The sequence below is a fragment of the Lycorma delicatula genome, chromosome 1 (genome assembly GCF_047948215.1).
Source record: "Lycorma delicatula isolate Av1 chromosome 1, ASM4794821v1, whole genome shotgun sequence".
Classification (NCBI taxonomy): Eukaryota; Metazoa; Arthropoda; class Insecta; order Hemiptera; family Fulgoridae; genus Lycorma; species Lycorma delicatula.
Genome location: NC_134455.1, coordinates 157,429,467 through 157,452,431, shown reverse-complemented (window position 1 = coordinate 157,452,431; position 22,965 = coordinate 157,429,467). Strand labels below are relative to the sequence as shown.

General features: G+C 31.4%; 1 protein-coding gene across 6 annotated transcripts in view; it reads right to left on the bottom strand.

Annotated features, from left to right (window-relative positions):
- Positions 1-22,965, bottom strand: part of CrzR (corazonin receptor) — a 1,123,351-nt gene that overhangs the window by 496,318 nt on the left and 604,068 nt on the right. For 2 of the 6 annotated variants that reach the window (XM_075365578.1, XM_075365586.1), the window contains exon 5: positions 17,321-17,400. The exons of the other annotated variants lie outside the window; for them this stretch is intronic. The gene's annotated coding sequence lies outside the window, so the exon portion shown is untranslated. The remainder of the gene's footprint in view (positions 1-17,320; positions 17,401-22,965) is intronic. 6 annotated transcript variants of the gene reach the window in all.

The window sequence follows — 22,965 nt, the reverse complement described above, 5'->3', positions numbered from 1 at the left end:
ATATAATAGTTGTTCAGTAAGATGAACTTGGCAACGATATATACGGTAATGCTAAGTGAAGTAATCACCCATTTTTTTTTTACTTTTTTCGTCCAAATATATTTTTATAACACCTTTCTATATTTTTATTTCACTTTCCACTCGCTCCGATCTTGAAGTATATTACAAGTTAATTTATCACACAGCAATTCTTCTGCCTTCTCTTCAGATTCTTGATCACTAGGAAACGGAAAACCTAACGACCTACTAATTTTTTATAAGCATTAATTAATTTTTATCTTTCGTAGAAATTCAAAATTTTATCCTTTTTCCTCCATTGTATAAGACCAAATCTTATTTTTAACTTTTATAAGTAATGAGGAATATCAAAATGTTATTTTATACCTAAAAAATATTTTTTAACCTATTTATTTATTATAATATATTATAGACTAAACGTCTTCAGATCTAATACAAATATTTTATTAACTTTACTTTTTTTTTAATATTAAGTCGTTCTGTTGAATGACGCCGATGAGAGTTTGTCCGACGACGGAAACACCGAAGACTTATTTACTCTTACCAACTCGCAAATCAACTTTTCAAAATTTTTTAAATTGTTTTAAATATTAAAAAAAATAATATTCTGATGAAATAAAGCTACATATCGCAGAAATAGATTTTCATAATGAATATAGGTTTTTTTTCTGTAAATATGTGACAACCTTTGTAATTTCACGGTTTTTAATTTGAAAATGTGAACTTTTTGTTCTTCTAACCCAGATTTTTTTTCCTAACCCATTTACGAATCGCGTGGCTAGATAACAATACCTGATAGTACTAGGTAGCGTATACTTAAAATAATAAAATTTAAAAAGAGATTATACTAATTTTATTAAAAAAGGAATAAATAAAACAGAAATAAATTGGTAAAGTTTTATTCTACAGTTAGAACTATTTGGTGGCGCTGGGGTCCGTGATATTTCGAAAAATTGTATTTATGGTCCGATTTATTTCATATTCGGAATATACATTAGTTACGTGAAAAGACATATTTCTGCAAAAAAATGAGAAAAAGATTTTCATTCGTGAAGATCGAGTGCTTTATTTCATGAGAATTTTGAAGTCGGTTTTTTTATAAAAATAAGAAGAATCTTATTATTAATAGGTGAATAGTTATTAACTAGACTTGATATATCGTCCAATCAACCAGTCACATGATTTCAGATTTAGTATATTCTTGCTGTTCTACGTCAGTGGGAACATTCTCTTTAACTTAGGTAAATTTTTTTCAGTGCATTTGGTAAAATCTTTTCAACTTTATCAGCTACATAATATTAGTTTCACAGGTAATTTGAATTATAATTCTGATGCTCTCATTCTTAACAATACTAACACAAAAAAAAAAATTGAATAATAGATTCAGTTCAACACAACCTATTATTTGAAGTTTTTACCTTTGAATAAGTAAGTAAATATTAGCAATGAGTAATATTTAATGTATTTTAATTAGGTCTTTGTTAGGTTGCTATTGTACATAGTATACGTCCAATTCATATTTTTTCAAGTAAAAACTTGATTATTATTTTCGAAATCAATTTAGTGATATAAGGCTAAACTAAAACAATTTTCTTAAAATAACATTATTAGAAAATTAAATACATTTTAGTAAATAACACAACTTTAACATTTTTTTAGACATCAATAGATATATTTCGTGGTTAAAAAACGTCTGAATATGATTGTAAATTTTAAATACAATAAATATTGTATTATTATTGAATAAATACAATAAATGTATTGTATACATTAAAATATTTCTAATATTTTAATGAATAAAAATACATTTGTGGTCTAATTTCGAAATTAGGAAAGAGTTACTTTATCATCTTGAAAATTATATTTTGATTTCAATACACAATTTAATTTTTTTTTTCAGCTCGGAGTATTAGCTACATTATCGCACCAATTATTTCGTTTACGTATTTCGCTAAGAGGTCGTAATACTTCTCTGTTTCGTATACATATTCTTGTTTAAGCATAATAATCAATGCTTAGAGATTTTCAGCAGGTTCTCGTTGAAGCATTGATATTTTGCTCCTGAATCTTCAAAATTGATTCTAGTTGAAGCAATCAAATTATATTTGCTCCAGGTTTCAAGAGATCTTGTTGAAGCATTCTAAGTTTATTTACCAGGTACTTTTATTTTTGATATATTGATAAGGAATTTAAGTGAATAATAATAATCTATTTTGAAAATGGAGAACGATTTCCTCACTACTACATTACAGCATGATGACGTGGAAGATATTCTCAATAATCTAGGACTCACGGAAAGCAAATCAATCGGTTTAGGTGTTTGATGAAAAAAATTTGAATTTTTCTTTTCAGTCGGAACGTGTGTGGAATGATGACCGTTCAAGAATTAATCCTATATCGAAAGATACTGAATATATTCAGATTTTGTACAGAGCTGAACATTACGTTTGTTGCTACTACGATACAAAATGTCTTTATATTTATGACTCGATAAATACTGGTAAACTGAATAAATAATTGGAATTTTGCTTACGACACCTCTTTCTATACATTGATTTGAAAACGATAAAATTCGCAAGAGTTCAAAATCAAAGTAGTTGTATTGATTGTGGAGTTTTTTCTATAGCCTTTGCGGTTTCACTTATATATGGTATTAAGCCCGAATAAAGTCAGGTATGATCAAATATTAATGCGACCACATTTTAAATATTCGACACTTCTGATGAACAAGATGGTTGGTTTGGAAAACGACACATTTTATTATTTTGAGATTTGTTGCAACTTCAACCAGTGTGTGACAATCCAACTTACATCAAAATTACTTCAGATGAAACCAAATAATACTTGGTTAATTTGGTTCCTTTGATTAATGGAAGATTCTTTTCCATTACGATGAATTTACTATCAGTGTGTTTTTTGTTTTTACAAATACTGACTACTATAAGATTTTGCTCGAATTGTGCAATTACATCGATAAACTACAAATAGATACGTTATGTCTTCTAGCAACCCGTGACATGTGTGAAACATTAAATACTGAAATGTTAAAACGCATGTCTTCTGAAGAAATTGAATTAATTGCTTATGATTCATTAGACTGTGCAACCTATTTGAGTAAAAAAATCAATAAAGCTTTAAAATCAGATGATGAAAATTCTTCGGCAAGAGTTTCTGCATTTTTAATCAACATATTTGAGAAAATCTGACAAATTTTTTATTATATGATTTGTTTATTAAGTATATTATATACAAGTATATAAGAAAATTGCTTATCTCCAATTATTTCTCTTTGATTTCATATTTGTTTTGTATTAAAAACGTTCAATGGTTTATTTACAATATCAGGAGAGGAATAAAATATTTAATATTTATGAATATTTAATATTCAATAGATAGAAATAAAATATTAAACGGTGTATATTGTTGCGTTTGAGAAAATGAACAAGGAAAAATATATAACAATTATCCTGCCTTTCATACATATCTGTACTCTTTTTTATTCGGAGAATGTCTTTTTGAAGAAGTATAAATAAAATGTAGAAAGAAATTTGATTTTCGATTTTTGATGTTTCAATTGACGACAAAGTCTCGCTGAAACGTTACAAGTTTTATTGTTTTGGGAGTTTGGATATTTTTTCAAAGGAAAAATTTTTTCTTCTCTTCTACAACCGCAAAATAAACGTTCCAGAAATTTTTTATTGGTAATAATAATTTTAGAGATAATTTTTTTGCTATTAATAACTTATCGTAAACTGTAATTACCTATTTTAAATTTAAAACACGATAGTTATGAGTATAACAAACTTAATGCTTAATATACAGACAGTAATACTTCTTTTCTTGTTGTATACCGTCACTACAAAGAATTTTGTTGTACATACATAAAATCTTATATATATATATATATATATATATATATATATATAGAAGATTTTATCTACTGTGATAAAGTTTGATGGAAAGCTTTTAAATAATGAATGTCTCAGTTACAACTACTGTGGAATATTTCCAATCTCTGAACTACCTCCTTTAAAAAATAATAAACGAAAAATAAAAAGCTTATACATTTAGCATTAGAGAAATTTCAGGTTTAAAATTTTTGGCTAATTTCAAATTTATTATCAGAACTATATTTTTTTTTTATATATTAAAGGTACATGGGAAACTGATACATAGAAATCTATCACTCTGTCACTCAATGTCTTAAAACAACTATCATAAAAATGTTCGCCTTTTTACTCCAATTGTTATTCATCATCAAAAGGTAATTGAATTGATATTGCAAGCAGACTTATTACTAATATTTTATAAATTTTGTAAGCGTTGATAATGCAATTAATACATTTTTTGTAAAAATATTGTAACTTATAATTGAAATTTGTGTATTAAAGAAAATTATGTAACAATTTTAATTTTTAATAAATTGTATTTTCCAGAAAGTACGTAATTTTTTTTAGTACTAGACCCGGTTTAGTGTATACGCTAATTGAATGATTAAGAAATTTTAACTGAATATATTCAGGAAATGTATAGTATTAATATTAATATTAATGTATAGTATTAATAATATTATAGTAAATAATAATTTATATAATTATAGAATTTATTAGCAGGTTAAAAAATACCAAATTATATCCCTTAGAATCCCTTGCAACGTTAACGAAATTTTTTTTCTAATGATAAGAGCTGCAATGAATATTCTAAAAAAAAAAAAAATGTAATCAATCGTGTTCTTCTAGTTGAACTTGAAAAATATCTTACTGCTATTTTTTTTTTCTGAATTTTTATGGGCATCGACTGCTAAGGTCATTAGCCCTCGTCACAATCTTTAAAAGAAACTACTATCACCATCTGGATCGTCATATGTAAGGGTGTAAAGGACCCTTACATTTTATTTAAAAGCACAAACTACACAAAACATTTAAGACATAAAGACAAGGACAATCACAAACACTTATGGGGTGTAAAGGGCCCCAATATTAAAATTTGACATAGGTTCCCAAAAGACCATTAAATTAAAATTAAAATTAAAACTTATCCTACCATATCTTTCTTTCTTTCTTCTACGAGTCTCATTTATAGTTTGTTTAAGCACCCTCGGGGCGACCAGAACTGCCGTTGAGCAATATATCAGTCGCGCCAGGGTGCCGTGGCAGATGAATCCTTCTTATAAACAGGCTATAGGCATGCACAGCGCACACCCACATCCTCGCGCCCTCAATCCACCCTTGAGGGTCCCCCATGCCATCATCGGACACACCCCGACTCACTGCTCTTGAATGCAGGTGAGCCAAAATGGCCTAGGCAAGAGGGCTACATCCCGTCACAATACGTGCCACGTTTCAAGACTCCCTTATGTATATATGCATACATTTAAATTTAAAATTAAACTTATCAATACCATTTTTTCTTTATATATATATAAACTACCGCTTAGAGTTTCTTTTGTCGCAGCTTTAAACTTTCATTTTTATAGACTTTTAAGAAGTCCACTGGCGTGTAAAAATGCAACTATATTTTCTTCATTTCCATTATCCAGATCAGCAGTAATATTATTTCTAAAACGGAACCTCTTTCTGAGGTCCTCATATATGGTACACTCTTCTATAAGATGTTTGATTGTCAGTGTTTTATTACAAACACCGCACATTGGTCTCACTTCGCCGGTTAACAAATATAAATTTGTTAATCGCGTATGACCGATTCTAAGTCTGGTCACCGCTACTTGTTCATGGCGAGTCAACTTATAGTAGCTTTTCCATTTATAAGGAGAAGATTTTACTGTGTTTAATTTTGTATTTAATCTCCTCCATTCAGCATTCCACTTGTTTTTTACTATGTTTGTTAGACGGTTTTTAATATCTGCCACTCTTACAGGAAATGCATCCAAGTCATCGCAGACTGTTGCCTTTCTGGCAGCTTCGTCTGCGATTTCATTACCTGTAATACCAGCATGCCCCGAAGTCCATACAAATACGCATCGCTGTCCTCGTTGTTTTAGTACGTATAAAATGGACAGGATGTTTGCAATTAGGACATCCTTAATGTTCTTGTTCCGAATTGCGACGAGTGCACTTAATGAATCGGAACATATTAGCACTCTCTCTTCGCAATAGTGTTCAGTGTAGCGAAGAGCTTGCTGAATTGCAGTGAGTTCTGCCGTGTAGACACTGGCCACATCTGGCAGTCTCCAAAGTGGGCTTCTTCATTTAAATATACGAGCATGCAACACCATGTTCGGTTGTAGAACCGTCAGTATAAATTCTAATATGTTCTTCGTAATTACTGACGGTTGCTAAAAATTCCTGCTGGATGATCACTGCTGGTTTCTTTTTTATTTCTCCTTGAGAGAGATCAAAACTTGTATTTACCGCTGGCAAGAGCCATGGCGGTATTTCTCTAGTAGAAATTGCTAGAGTCTCTGGTATAGCAATTACATATTTTCTTCTTAATTCGTGGTACCTAATTCCGGTTGGTCTGGAATAGGTAGCACGACGTTCGTATAATGCAGCCATGAGATGATTCGTAAACAATATATTATTTATATGCGCAGGGAAAGCCCATATATTTGCTGCATATCTTAACAAGAGGATCTCTCTTCTATAATGTAGTGGCATTATTCCGGCTTCGGACATCAGACTAGCCGCCGGACTTGTGCGGAAAGAACCTGTTGCAAATCTTATTCCGCTATTATGAACTACGTCTAACTTTCTTAAGTGCGACTTTCTAGCGGATTAATATACGATACATCCGTAGTCTAGTTTATATTGAACCAATGCTTTATACAATCTCAATAATGTCTCTTTTCCTGAGCCCCAATTTAAGTTCGATATACATTTTATAATGTTTAGGGCTCTTTTGCATCTATCACTCAAGTCCTGTATATGTAATCCCCATGTAAGGGATTTATCCAATACTAGTCCTAAATATCTTACGCTGTCTTTGTATTGTATTGGATTATCATCAATTGTCAACGCAGGACTTTGATGAGGAATTCTCTTCCTACAAAAGTTTACACAGCACGTTTTTTCTGGTGAGAATTGGAATCCATTATTCATTGCAACTTCATTTAGAGCATTGATCGCTCGTTGCAATTTGTACCCCACCATAGCAGTCTTGTTGCTGGCATATACGATTGCCAGATCATCAACATAGACGCTTTTGCTGATTTCTACTGGAATGGCTAATATCAATTTATTAATGGCAATGCTAAACAAGGTACCGCTCAACGGCGAACCTTGCGGTATGCAATTTTCCAAGATTCTTTCACATGAATATTCATTGTTGACGCGTACTTGGAAGGTACGGTCATTCATGTAGTTGCTGAGCAGTATAGGCAGATTGCCACGAATGCCCCATTCATGTATCTGGAGCATTATACCATGACGTTGTTTCCTTTGTTTCCTTTTAATAAAGCTGTTATATATAATGTCCTCTAAGCTTATCATTTGATCAGTGGTAGAATGGTATTGTCGAAAACCTGCTTGATACGGTGATATCAGGTTTTCTTTTTCCAAAACCCAGACGAGTCGATTATTAATCATTTTTTCCAATATTTTCCCCATAGCACACGTCAAAGAAATAGGACGGTAGCTATTGGGGTCTGTTAAATTTTTATTTTTCTTTGGTACTGGAACAACAGGAGCTTTTTTCTACTGCTGCGGGTACGTTCCATCCCGCCATATTTTATTATAAAGTTCTAATAATCTACACTTTGCAGTGGTATTCAGCTACCTGATCATATTATAGTGAATTTCATCCGGACCAGCAGCTGTGTTACCTGCTTTTTCCAACGCTTTCGCGAATTCTTCCATTTTAAATGGTACATTATATGAGTAATTATACTCAGTTCTAAAATTTAGTGGACCTTCGAGTTCTTCATTTTTGGTTCGAAAACCTTCCTCGTAGTTGGCCGTTTTGCTGGCCTTTTCGAAGTGATTGGATAACAGCTCTGCAATTTCATATGGAGTATCTCTTATTTCATCTTCATCTTGAAGGCTAGTTATGGGAGCGAAATCATTACGCCCACAAATCGCTTTCACTTTCCTCCAAACATCTGATGCAGTAGTAGTTTTGTCGATGGATGACACGTATTGCTGCCAGGAACGTTTTTTCGACTCTATCATAAGACGTTTTGCATACGCCCTGTATTTCTTAAAGGCAACAGGATTTTCTATACTAGGACGCTTCTTAAAGGCGTTATACGCCCTTTTCTTTCTTTTTATAGCTTCACTTATTTCATCGTTCCACCATGGAACGGGTTTCTTTGTAAGTTTCCCAGATGTTTTGGGAATATATCTCGATGCCGACTCAATTATTGCATTTGTTATGGCGTCGACATCGTCTCCGATAACTCCAGTTGTTTCTGGGAGTATCGTTCTAGCTGTGAAGTCCAGTCTGCCTTATCAAATAACCATCTTTTAGAGACGGGATATGTTTTTCTTGTAACATCAGTTACAATTTGACCGATCCGTCGTTTAAAATAATAAGTTCTGAATTCATCAGGAACCCTTCCAGTTCTCTTCCACGGGGATCTACTCGATCGATCCCCAGAGAGAGAATTATGAGCGTTAAAGTCACCCACCAGTAAAACAGGTGGGGGAAGCTCGGAAATTAGTCTTGCTATGTCATCCTTATTCCAATCAAAATACCTGGAGCGGACGCTTCATTCTAACGGCGACCGCTTGCAGGTTGGTGTTTAGAACAACCGCTTCGGTGGTAGCTGTAGTCGATGTTAATATAGCTATTCCACCTCTAACTCTTACATTTGGCGGTTGATCTCGCCGAAATATATCGAAACCTTTTAATTTAAAATTTTCATTTCGGCGGAAATGCGTTTCTTGCAGACATATACAAATCGGGTCTACATCATGTACCAAGCGTTGGAGCTCATGGATGTTTGAAAAGCATCCATTGATGTTCCATTGTACAATCGACTCGCTAATTTTTAATTGAATTATGACCTTGGTTTTCCTTTAGGCCATCCTTTTTTTCTCTTCTTCTCCATATTGCGAACGGCATCATGTTCGCGGAGAACATCGTCGCCGGTGTAGCTTCCGGTCTCCGAATCGGAGACCACCGAAGCCGCCGACGACGACGGGCATGGATCGGCGCCGGTTTCAGGCGCCGATTGAGAGGCGGCAACTTGGCCGCTCTCCGACAGGGGGGGGCGCACCGGTCACCGCCAGTGGAAGGGGGGACACTCGTCCCCCCTATGAAATTTTTTGTGGCCTCTGAGGCTTAGAGGCCACTTCAGTTACAGGAGGCTTGGGAGCCTCCATAACAGACTCTGTAGCTGTCACTTTCTTATCTTCAACTAAAATCTCGCTAAGACGGACTTGGATATCAGGTTTAGTGTCCGTTTTCTTCTGTGTTGGAGCGACTTTCTGTTTTGCAGATGTGTCTTCAGGAGGCTGTACAATTATTCTTGGCTTAACAGGTTCTTTAGTGCTGGGAGGCTTTATTTTGTTTTCGATTATCCTCTCAATTAAGCCAGCCAAGGTAGGTGCAAGTTTGTTGATGATTACACTCTCATCAACAGCAACTGGAGCAGGAGCAGGAACAGCAGCCGCAGCCTGAGCATATGTTGTTGTTGCTCTAGGTCTGCGGGCGTTTACGATCTTTTTTGCTTCAAAGTAGCTGACTTTTTGCAGGGATTTTACTTCCTGCACAGCTACTTCGTCTTTGTAAACAGGACAGTTCCTGGATCTACAGGAATGCTGTCCTCTTCAGTTTATACAGGTAGGAGGCTCCTTACACGGCTCTCCTTCATGAACTGCATCACCGCACACGCATATTTGCGGCCTCTCACACCTAACAGCGGTGTGTCCAAAGCGTTGGCATTTAAAACATCGCATTGGTTGCGGGACAAATGCCCGCACATCCAACCGATGTATGCCTGCTCTTATCTTCTCCGGTAAAGTAGGCCGGTTAAATGTAAGAACATGGGATGCAGAAGGTTGGACTTCGCCATTCCTTCTCATGTTCAACCTCCGACATTCCAATACTCCTTGCGGCGCTAATTCTTCTACAATTTCCTGCTCCGTCTAGTTAAGAAGATCCCTACAGACCACAACACCTTTTGAGGTGTTGAGCGTGCCGTGAGGATCAACACGTACAGCTAATTCTCCAATTTTCTTCAGTCCTGGAATCTTCTGAGACTGTATATCATTAACAGCCTCTACATGAAGTCCCGTGAAAGTTTTTCTTATTTCTTTAACAGGACCTCCAGCACATTTGTTTATTTCTCGAGCGATGAGGAAAGGACTCACCCTCGAGAAATTACCTTCTTCCTTCGTAATAACCAAATACTTAGGTTTTGGGATGCTGCTCTTGAAAAAAGCTTTCTGCAAGCTTTTCCTAGCCTCAATCTCAATCCTCTTAATCTCCGTACTCTTTCGGCGTTTCACCTCAGGCGAAACAGCCGGTTCTAAACGAGGGTGTTTGCGTGAACCCTCTGCCACGTTTAATTGTTCAGTTTCCATGAACAAATAATCCTTCTGTAGTAAGGCTAGCCGCCGGGGTACACCCCCACTCCAGGGCTACCAACCCTGGAGGTCCGTTCCGGTACTCCGGTGGAACCGGCATATGTCCTGGCAGAGAGCGGATGCGCAGTCTCTGCACTGACTCCAGGCCCCTACGCACCGAAGCTTTCAAGGCTCCCATGCTCCGAACATGGGCACCTTAACTACATGCTTGCCATCGCGGGGGGCATGTGGACGACGAAAGGTCTCCGTTACACCTGCAAATAACTTTGACCGTGGCCGCCTCATCGCCAGCTCTAAAGGAGGTATTAATCCATTTCCGTAATCGTTAAGAATGTCGTATCTGCAGGTGGCCGTAAAGTCCAGTCCTGTAATTCGGCCTATAGATGTAAATCGACCGAAAAAAGCATATCCGAGAAACAACACTCGGAACCCCGTTAGCCAGCTATATGTAATGTACTTGAGTACAGCTGTTGCCGCCCTGGACGTGGAACGTAGATGTTGTGTTCCGGACGTGGGGAATATCTACCTCAGGGCCTTACTGCTATTATTCTGACAAAAGTTAACATAACTTTTCGTTCAACTAATAAGTTTTCAGCGTAGCCCTATACATTTATATTAGACCTCGATCTAAACCCGTCAGTTTTGACATATAATATTAATATTTTTTCCACTAAATTAAGCGGTTTCAACAATGTATTATTTTCAAGCAAAATTAAAAACAACCTTTTTCTCTTTAAAATGTCTATTAATGAAAACATTGTTTCTTTAACTTAAAATCTTTAAAGGAGCGCACGTTACTGTTCATTAAATCAAAAGCTTTTTATATATCTTAGTACTTTCTTTATAATAGTAGTTAACCAAGCCATGAATCAGGGTAAGAGTTTAGCGTAACGTAGTAGATGAATTTTATTAATACTACTGATATTTTCAACCTTATTTTTCATCTCCAACAAAATATAACCTGGTATAAATAAACTGAGATTTTCCGTAACGATTTCGTACGGTTTTTTAACAGAGATTTATATTATTTTTTTTAATTTCCTTTTACTAATTTCAACCTCATTTACCTTTTGTTTAAAATACCATTCATAATTTAATTCGGTTCTCATTATCACATTTATTTTTAAAATACAGAAATCAATATATTACATGAATTTTAATGTTTATTTTTAGAATAAATAAATTTACCAAAACACCTTACCTAAGTAATATTTGTAGTATTTGGGTAGAATAATCCATATTTATTATAAAACCTCCCTAACCATAAACACTAATTTGAAATACATCGAAAATCACAAAAAATCTTACATATACATTGAACTACCGCATCATTGAAAACGCAGTGATTTATTAAATAAAGGAATATTTTTAATTTATAATAGTATAACAAATTAATCTGTTTAATCCTGTTTTAATCCTGTTTTAATCTGTTTTAATCCTGTTTAATCCTGTTTCTAGTCCTGGAAATTGGCATGGTATTTTCCAGCATTACAAAATTCATTAAATTCTATCATAGTAACTCTTTTTTTGACATCAGCCTGTTGTTACTGTTGAATGAATATGTATATATAAATAAATAACATATATTTATGAATAATTTGGATGTGACTAGAAATGTATTTATGAATCCTGCCTATCATTCACTATATATAATTTAATTTTGCCTGAAAATGACCAAAGGAAAGTACATTTTTCATAATATGTTAACCTTTCACAGCGTGAATGTGTTCTGAAGAATACATTTCCTTGAATTATTTGAATTACCGATTGATTAGTAACGTGTTACTTTATGTGTTTTAGATATCTAGCACAGTTTTTTTACAATCTGAGTCGTAGGCAACTGCATCCCTCATACCAGGAATATGAGGTATGAGTAAACCTGTAATGTAATAATAATTCACTTGGGCTGGATCAGTTGTAATATAGAACCTAGCAACAAAATCATGGCCGGGATCAGTATGAAGAAGTAGTTAGTATTAAAGTATAACAGGTTCGGTCAGGTGTCGAAATATCAATTCCTGCAATGGTAGATTTTCATTTAACACTTTCACCCTCTTCGACATACATTATCCTTATTATGATAGTGAATACCGGTGTTCGTTGGTGGTTGGGTTTAAATTAACCACATATTTCCGAAATGGTCGACGTGAGATTGTACAATAATATACTTTATTTACGTTCATATATATCATCCTCATTCATCCTCTGAATTAATATCTTATTTCGGTGGTTCCGGAGGCTAAACAGAAAAAGAAATCGGTTAAGTTCATTTATATCTATCTGATTCTCCAAGAATTAAGCAAAACAGCCAACCCGATTTTCATAACACTTGCAATTTAAACATATCCAAATCCCGACAGATAACGTAGGTTCGCTTAAAATATTTTTCGACTAATCTACCTTCATGACAAAAATAACTTTTTGCATTGAGCAGCTATTTTTTACGAAAACATAATTTTCCTAATATATAACACATCAATTTTAAACAAAAAACAAACAAACAACCACACACACACACACACACACACACACACACACACACACACACACACACACACACACACACACACACACACACACACACATTGTTTCTACGAAAAGAGCCATATTTTTTAAAATTAAATTTGTGATGATATAAAATAAAAAAGAAGGAAAATATTATAAAGCTGTCTCAAAGCTTTCTTTAAAACAAAAAAATTAAAAACTTTGAAGTTTATATAGATGAAACATAATAATTTAAATATTATTAAACCTTAATTTAACGTCAATATTGTACGTGAACATCAAAAAAAAAAATTTATTTTCATAATTATTTTAAGAAAATTGAAAGAACTCTTTTTCATAAAACGGGGAATTCTGCTTCCACAGGATCTTTTTAGAGTAATTATGTTTCGACAGATGGCAAAGAGGAAATTTATTTTATTTCTGTTTACATTAATTATTTTTCTAAAAGTAGTACATAAGAATGAAAAGCAATTTCGTAATGTTTAAACTAATAAAATATAATTCATGTAATTCTATTATTTTGAAAGATATAACTTGGGAAAAATGGATATTCTTTTATGAGACACCGTTCCCAATACTACATAATAAATAAAAGCACGTCTGCTCAACCAAGCAGTTGCCATAAGATTTGCCTACAATACTTCAGTTCTGCTGTAAACTTATCTTTTCTTTCACTTTCCGGCACAATATATTTTAATAAAATCATATGTAAGCAATGATGGCTTCATCCCAAAACTTGACCATTTCAATGATTCGTTAATGGCTCTTTAAAAATATGAATTTCCCTTTTCTTTTTTTCTCTGGGAAATTTCCTTTTTCCCATTTTTCACGCACTCTTTTGCGTGCATTATTTTCAGGTTAATGATTCTTTAATGTATTCTCTTGGGGATCCAGCGTAATTGTCGATGACATCAATTGTTAATGTATCTACAATTGATTGGGATTCTCCACAGTCCGATGATGAAGTCAGGAAATTCTCTGAAGCAGCTGTCAATCATTCATTCTAAAAAAATCAATATCTGGATGCATTGTGTTTCTTATACGTAATGTAAACTGATAAATCTATAAATTAAATGAATAATAATGATATTATTACGTAATAAAAAAATCTGATGTTGGCACTAATGGCTTTCCTTGTACTTCTATTAAATTACATGTACTTATTTTTTTATTTTTTATTTTTTTTTTATGAAAAGTACATAAATTTTATTTCCTAATAACTTCTGATGTTTTTCATATCTTTTTTTTATTGTTATTATTGAATTATTATTTATTGTAAAGATTTTTTACAATCAAAGGTTTATAATTATGAATAAATCAATACATTTAAATTAAAAAAAGGAGATGATGTCTGATTCGAACTGATGTGCCTTCCCCTAAGATCCAAACATTTCGTTAATTAATATTTATTTGGCTATAACTCTGGAACCAATTAAAATAAGTACCACTTATGATATATCGTTGAAAAGCTCTCAATGAGGGATTATTACTGCAGTTAAGGAAAAGTCAAAAATCTATTTTTTTGTGAATTATGAGCTTTTTTGTATAATTTTGGTTCAGTCAATTGCAGTCAAAAGGGAAGGTGCACAACTAGATGTAAAAACAGTCCTAAAACCAAAATTTTATCATCCTACGACTAATTGTTTTTGAGTTATGCGAGATACATAAGTACGTATAAATGTCACGCCAAAACTAGTCAAAATGGGTATTTCCGTTGAAATATGGAAACCGAAATTTTTCGCGATTACAATACTTCCGTTACTTCAAGGAAGAAAAATTGTTTGGTTTTTTTTTAAATTATATGAATTAAATTTAAGATAATATTACTACATTTCGCCTTTGATCTACCAGAAAAAACCTCTTCTTGTTTTATCACTTTATCGGTTAATGGCGAATAAACATCTGTATTGTCCTATATTAAGAAGCTGTTGTGTTGGGCTTGAAATTTTCTTCGGTTTCAATTTTAATTTTAAAATCAGTAACTCCTATTTTTATAGGTTCTTCATTTCGCAATCAATCACGTATAATGGATAATTGTTTTGTAATCTGAAAATGTATACGGCAAATCGATATTTTTATAATACGAATCTTGAAATTTTATAAACATACTACACATTAATATATCATCTCCTTGTAAATCTTCAAATTGATATTAAGTTGAATTTATTATTACTTTAATATTTTCACGTTACGAGAATGAAATGTTGATATCTTTAATAGCGTTATCTTTCCTCTCGGTTTGAAAACCTACAATAACATTCAACTCTTGTTTTATACTATCAACATTCTTCTTTGTATGAAAATGATTCGATTTCCTTGTTTTAAAATGAAATCCCTCTTGAATAAGATCGAACAACTTTACGCTGTTTGGATTTTTTAATTTTTGATAAACGATTTCACAATTGGGATATCTTAATTTTAATTTATTTATTGCCTTGGATAAATTTAAATATTGAATACGAATAGCGTAATTTTTAAAATCATCCAGTTTATTTTTATCTATAATTACAAAAAAAAAATTAAATGATAAAATTATTGAACAATTATTGATAAATCAATAATCAATTATTGATAAATTATCAATTTATCAATTAAAAAAACCATGTTTTTTTTTATCAATTATTCATAATTTATTTTTTGATTTTTTCTTTCTTCAATTGTAAATGATGCGGACATAGTTTTATGTTTCTTTACCTTAATGTTTAATTGCCTCTTTTGCAATATACAATTTAAGTTTTGATGTACAAGACGACCGTTTTTTTTTTAAATTGTATATTTCTTCTTCATCTTGTTTTTTGTTTCTAGTAATTTTTTGACAATATTTTTAGGTTCTTGTATTTTTAATTGTAGCTGAGCACTATTATTTTTATATTCTTTAAAATCTTTAATAAAATTATCTTTTATTATATCATAACATTTATCATAAAACTCTTTTGATAACCATGAAGCAATATCAAGTAATAATGTTTTATAAACATATGTACCGGTAAAAACTTTAGTTGTAACATCTTTATTATCACATTTAATCTCATAGAATACCGCGGTCTGGATTCTCCCATCGGATTTTTTCCAGTTAAAAGCTGAACCTGGAATTCCATCATCGACTTATTATTGTAAAATTCAATTAATTATTGTGTTTCTTTTTTACGAAACCAACGTATAAATTCATTCCCACCATTTTGAAATTTTTTTTTTTTGCGTTAAAAAACCCGTATTTGTGTCGGTAATTATCTTAAAATCATCGAAAATACGATAAGAATAGTTACCTTTAATTTGTTCATAACGAACATCGACTCATTGTTATAAGTCTGAAATTTACAAAACTTTTTATTAACAGTAAAATATTAATCTTACATATAGAAAATTGATGAACTTTTTAATCGCGTAGGTGGTATAAATAAATGTCAAAAACTAGTGAATTACAACTTAATACGGTGCATAAAATTAAAAGGTTAAAGTTTATAGATACTAAATTTGATGATGCGGTTGTTGCAATAACTGAAGACTTCAGTAGTTTATTTTTACATAAAAACTTTCAAACTGTATATTAACTTCTTTCAGAAATATAAGTGCATGAATGCTGTAATTCTACCACTGGATTTACTTTTTAAACATTTTGCTTTAATATTTTTTAGTACATTATGAGGTGTATAAAATTTAAAGATGTTACTTATAGAAATTGTTTAAAATTAACTTTATTAGAAGATTATTTAAAATAACTATAATTTTCTAATTATCGAAAGTCCTCAAAAAAATGACCGTTGAAAAAGAAGGCCTGTGTTCGGGCTTGATAGATTGATAAAAGTTGAAAAATAGAAAAACAGTTTTTCAAGCGAAGTAGTTTAAAATTATTTATTGAAAAAATATAATTTGAAGAGTAGCTTGTTATAAGTGTAACGTCATATACTAACGTTTGTGTAGGCTACATTTGTTATCATATAGCGTAAATTTATGAGTAATTAAGCTGTTGGTAATATATCATTTAAGAACGCAACTCAGGCCACACAACGTAACGCTACTCTTACTGTTGTTCAAAAAACGCTACTGTTTTATCACTTTCACAATAAAAAATATTTTTATCACAAATATTCAACCTGCCGGTTTTTATTTGCAGAGTTTTTTTTTTAGTCAGCTTATTTGGTTCCACAATAGATTTACCAATACTAAATTTGGTCAGGATACTAAATTAAAATACGAATGAGAAACTAAGTTGACTAAAGACCATTAAATTATTAAGTATAAAAATATTCATACGATGTAGGAAACAAATCATTTGATTAATTAAGGAAAAATCAACAAAAATCTTTTACCTTTAATTTGCAACGTAAATGATGATGATATCGAAATATTACAAATATTATATTTATAATATTCTGTCCTTTATTCTGTCCTGTTGAAAAGAATTATATTACTTAAAAAAATCTACATTAGCATTCGTAAATTGTAAGAATAAAAATAAATAAAATTTAATTGAAAAATTGATTGAATTAATAAAATTAACTGAATTGAAACAAATGTTTTTCTTGTAATTTGATACTGAAATAAAATTTAATTTAAAGGTGTAAACCGGTCAGAAAGTTTTCAGTCTAAGGTTTTCATAAACTGTAATACTTTAATTTATATCTCAATAAATTATTAAATTTCGTAAATTTACACTCCAAGTTTCATAATACATAAATAAGGAAGGCAACGGAAATGTGCTAATTACGAATTGTTGAGTTTCAAACCAACTGGCTTAATACAAAAAATTGTACTCGTCTCTGAATCCCCTCCTAGACAAACAAAACGATTTAAATATTATTAATTTTCCATCCTTGTCCACTTCCTTTGATTTATAGATTTAATTTGGTTTACAAATTTTTTTATCGCAAAAATTAATCTAGATAGTTGTTAAAAAATAGATCAGCTTCTCCTGAATTTCTTTACCACAAATGACTGACAATGAATGACGATAACACAGAATAAAGACAACTATACATGTAATATGATATAGGAAACATAATTTTATGAAGAAGGTTTTATCAGTAATTTTTTCATAATGAATTAGCCGCATTTTGAGTTCGTTAGGTAATTAAGAAATTAAATCCGTATTATGCCATTCCTCGTGTAAATAAGTATACGATAAGAAAGAGATAATTTGTATTTTTTTAAGAATAATATGTATTTTTTAAGAATAATAATGTATTTAATTTGTATTTTTTTAAGAATACAGATTACCCGATCAAAAATCTTGGAGAATGGTAGCGCAAAGTGGTATGATATTTTAGCGATTTTTAAAAAAAATTATTATGAAAATAAGTTTTTGTCTAGTATTATAGGTGTTCGTACACGGCGTCTGCTGTGTACGAACACATCCATCGTATCCGTGCTCATCTCCTCCGTGGGGAATAAACCTTATAAATTTTATTTTTGACCTTACGACATACAATAAACAATCAACACTACCTACTGTCTTACAGCAAATGTTTCAGTGTGTTCTCTCCAAGATGAACCCAGACGCGGTTGTACAGACTGATGGATCGAAACAAATCGACACCGTTGGTTGTGCGTTTGTTGTCAATGAAAGAACTTATATGTTTGGTCTACCCGGTATTACGAGTGTGTTTACCGCTGAACTATACGCTATAAATAAGGCTCTAAATATCATTAACCCTAAATACAGAAACATTCTTATTTGCAGTGACTCGTGTAGTGCTTTTAAAAACTTTTATTCCAAACATCCTATCGTCATTGAAATTTAACTCTGCGTCATGTCACAGGTTAAATATAAATTTTTGGTGATAGTTTATAAATTTTTATAATAAGCATTGATATTACGTCTACAGTTTCTTTTTTAGGTTCTTCCTCTGCAAAAAGAGTTTTCATACAGAAAAGTAGTCTGCTAGTATCAAACATAGAACTAGGAATTAGGTGAAAATTCTTGAAAAATATTCATGTGATTTGTAATGTCTTAAAATAGCGAAACATTGTCAATAAAATAATTGGAATTGGGAGCAATAGTTAGATACCTTGAAAAATGATCTTAGGAGAGTGAGAAAAGGCAGTTAAACTTAGAAATTTTGAAATTCTTCTCCTATTCAATGAAAGGCGAAATGTGAAGTATTTGGAGCGGAATTTCGAAAGAGAACTAACTATGTTAATGACAAAAAAATTATAATAATATGCTCTTTTTCTGTTTTATTTTTTATTTGTGTTTCTTTTTTTAATTTGTTTTTATCATTATATCATTATTTAATTTAATATTTTTATTAAAAAAATTGATATTTTTAGATAAACCTTCCTACATTTTCATTGCTTTAACTTCATTATCATTTAAATTTTTATTTTTCAAATATATAAAAAGTCCAGTTCTTATTATAATTTAAAAATTACAATTTAACGTTAACCTTACACCAAACATTAAAGTTATAATGATTACAATAACACTGCTGTACACTATTTTGTCGTAATTTTTAAACTAATTGCTACATAAAACGACGTCATAAACTGTTGTAACAAGAAAACTTTAGTATGAGTATTTTACTATAGGCTTAACACATAAAATTCATTTAATATACTAAGTTCAAAGAGGATTTTCTTTCCAAAGGTTTTATAAAACGGAACTAAGCTTACTTATTCACACCCAAAATTCAGTACTATAATACATATAAAGAAAGACGAAACCTCTCTTTAAAACTACTATCTCAAAAACGCAATTTTGTAACATTTCTATATGCATGCATAGTTTGCTTCTCAGAGTTTTTTATGCATAATAAGCCTTAATAAAATTATAGGATCGATGTTCGTGGCTGACTAGTGTCTTTGGGTTTCATGCGGAGGTCACGGGTTCGAATACCGGTCAAGCATGTCATCTTTTCATACGCTACCAACTTCCACCGAGCTAATGACCACAGCTGTTGTTGCCCGTTCTTTCATAAGAAAAAAAATAAAAATTATTAGGAGAATATAAAGTTATTAAATAACCAAAGATTAAAAAATAATCTGAGTGAAATTAGCAGTATATTAGTGACTACTAGCACCAAATTTTTGTTAATATAGATAGATTATAAAATTAAAAATAATGGTAGAACATGCTGTTTAATATTTTTTCACAGTTATAAGTTTTGAAAAACATTGACACAAACGGATGACAAAGGGAATAAAAGTACATGTCCGCAGAATAATTATTGTTGTAGTTATAACAAAAATATAGTAATATATTATACTAAACAACCTCATTAAACAAAAAACATATTTTAAAATACAGCAAATGTCTATAAATACTTATTCGAAAAGATTGTTAAAAACTACGCCACGCTTTTATTTAACTAAATATTTTCATTACTTTTAATTTTAAAATTTAATAAATATTAAATTTATTATTGGTTATTTGTTAGATATTTAAATAATTTCTTTTTACTTTTCAGTGCATTTTTATATTTGTTAATATGTTATATTTTTTTGTTTAAAATTCTCAATTTGATTTAATTCATATTTTTTACTTTTTAGAGCGGTTTTTCTAATTTGTTTCCTTTTTTTATTAATGTTAGTGTTAATATTAGTTAAATAAAATCTTTTTTATATGTAATCAAATATATTTTTGTAATTTTTTTTTTTGTATTTTTTATGATTTAGCTGTCTACGGAAAATTCTATATTTGTGTGTGGGCTTATTAGATTTCTGATGCGTAGTTAATGATGGATGTGGTCGCCGTTCGTGCTCCCGCTGATGCAGAATTCGACTGTTGGGTGGGCCGGACAAGATGAGGAATTTGCATGACCTTCACCAGCAAGATGATTTCAAATCTACTATAATACAATTAGTTTTCATAGCTACTGATATATCTTTTTGCCGATCTTTTTTTTTATTTTTACCCCGGTAAATAACATTAGTTTACTGTTATAAATAAAAATTCGTTATTAATTTTGTAATATCATGACTTTTCAAAATCTTCTAAGTATAATATACTATTTTACAATGAACTCTGCAACAACTATGCCGATTCTTGATGAAATCGATTACGGAGTAATCGATTCAGTAGTAGAGGATTTTAAACTGAGTGATGAAGTAGAAAACAACGTAAAATTTGATGATACAAAAAGGACAGATTGTTGTTCTAATGTGACCTGGACTTTGTTTTGGTCGAAGACAGCGTTGTTGATAATAAAGATGACAGAAGAAAACGAAGCAGGAAAATACTACGCAGTGGTGGTACATAATTTACTATTTGAGTAAAGTTTGTTAAAGATGAGACACCCTTATCCGGGAGGAATTCATGAATGAATTCCTTTGTAAAATTCCTCTCTCTAAAAAATTAACTTCAACTCATATGACATCCCGATTACAACATCAAATCTGCGCCATTCTCTTCACAGCATTATCCAAGAATATCTGGATATTCAAAATCAAGTTGAGCCTGTGCAACAAAGGACATGGAAAATATGTTTCATGTCCCCATCGAGTAAAAGAAGAATGATAAATTGTTTTAACAAATGTAACAGAGCTATTTGTGGGGAACACAGGGGAAAATGTTATTTAGTTTACCCTGGTAATAATTGATAGTGAACAAAAAAGTGTTTATAATCTCAAAACGTTTCTTAAAACAAAAATTATTTTTTTGATATTTTTTTTGTAAAGCAGTTTATTAAGAGAGTTTCAAACCGCCTATACTGCGTTCGTCTTATTTTAATATTAATAAAAAACAACAAAATTTGAATATTCATTTATGAATATTCAACATATAATAACATATAATAATATATAATAACATATAATAACACCAACCTCGTTTTTTTTTTCCTTATGTTTGGTGAGTAAAAATTGATTTTTCTTTATATGCATGTTAAATATAAAAGTCATTTTACATATGTGTTACAGAGAAGATAACTTTTTTTTGAAGGGTATGAGAAAAAAATAGATAGCCTAATCAAATTTACAATAAAGAATTAAAAAATGTATTATTTTCCTCTTGAGAACCATTTTAATCGTTTATTATTATTATGATTCTGACGTTTACGGGCATCGACTGCTGTGGTCATTGTTCAAAAAAAAAAAAATTAGAAAAAAGATAAAAGCTTTTCCTTCCTGATAAAAACTAGCGAATTAGTCAAAAACTAGTTTTATCAAATAATTCAAACCTATAGTTAGACATTATTTAAAGATCACTAAGATTCCAAATAACACAAAATTGCAAGGGTGTATGCGGCCTTTCCAACTTAAAAATACACATACATTTCTAAACAAATGTTGTCAAATCATCAAAATGCGTGCAAGGGACCCGCAACTATTTACAACAAATATTTAAAATTAAAATAAATCCTTTAGTATTTAAAAAATTGGAAAACGTACAAAAACAAAAATCTGTCGTCTTTGTACTAAACTTATCATATAAGTTGAGGATGTCTAAGGCCTTGGAGATGGTGTGTTCATCCACCTTCGATATCAGGGAAGATGTTTTGCTGTCGACATCAGACAATAACTGACTCAGATATAGTAGTGAGCACTGCATTAAAGTTGAGTAACGCAATCTCTACTAAAATATAAGCGAGGACTATCATGTTTGTTCTCTCTTTTAAAGGCCGCGGGGGATTCCATTATTTTGCTCGGTCACCGATCGCTTTTTCAGTTATTATTATGTAACCTTCTTTCCGGATTCTGTTAATCGGGGTTTTCTCTATGTAAACTTTAGCCTGCGATGTATTCGGTTAACGCTTTATATTTGTTTTTCCTTCACCTTAAAACTGGTAAAAGGGTCATTCCTTGGTGGAAAATAACTCTTTCGTTTGATCGTATCTGTTGTATTTTTTTACCGGTTTTGGACTGCTATCTCTGATTAGTTGACTTCAATTTTTTATTGATGATGAGTTCGACCACATTTGCTAAGGCTAATGCTAGTTCAGAGATAACAGCTTTTGGTTTAAAGAAAGCTGCAGGAGCGGCCGCAACCTGTGCACAAGACGTGACCCTTGGCGATCTG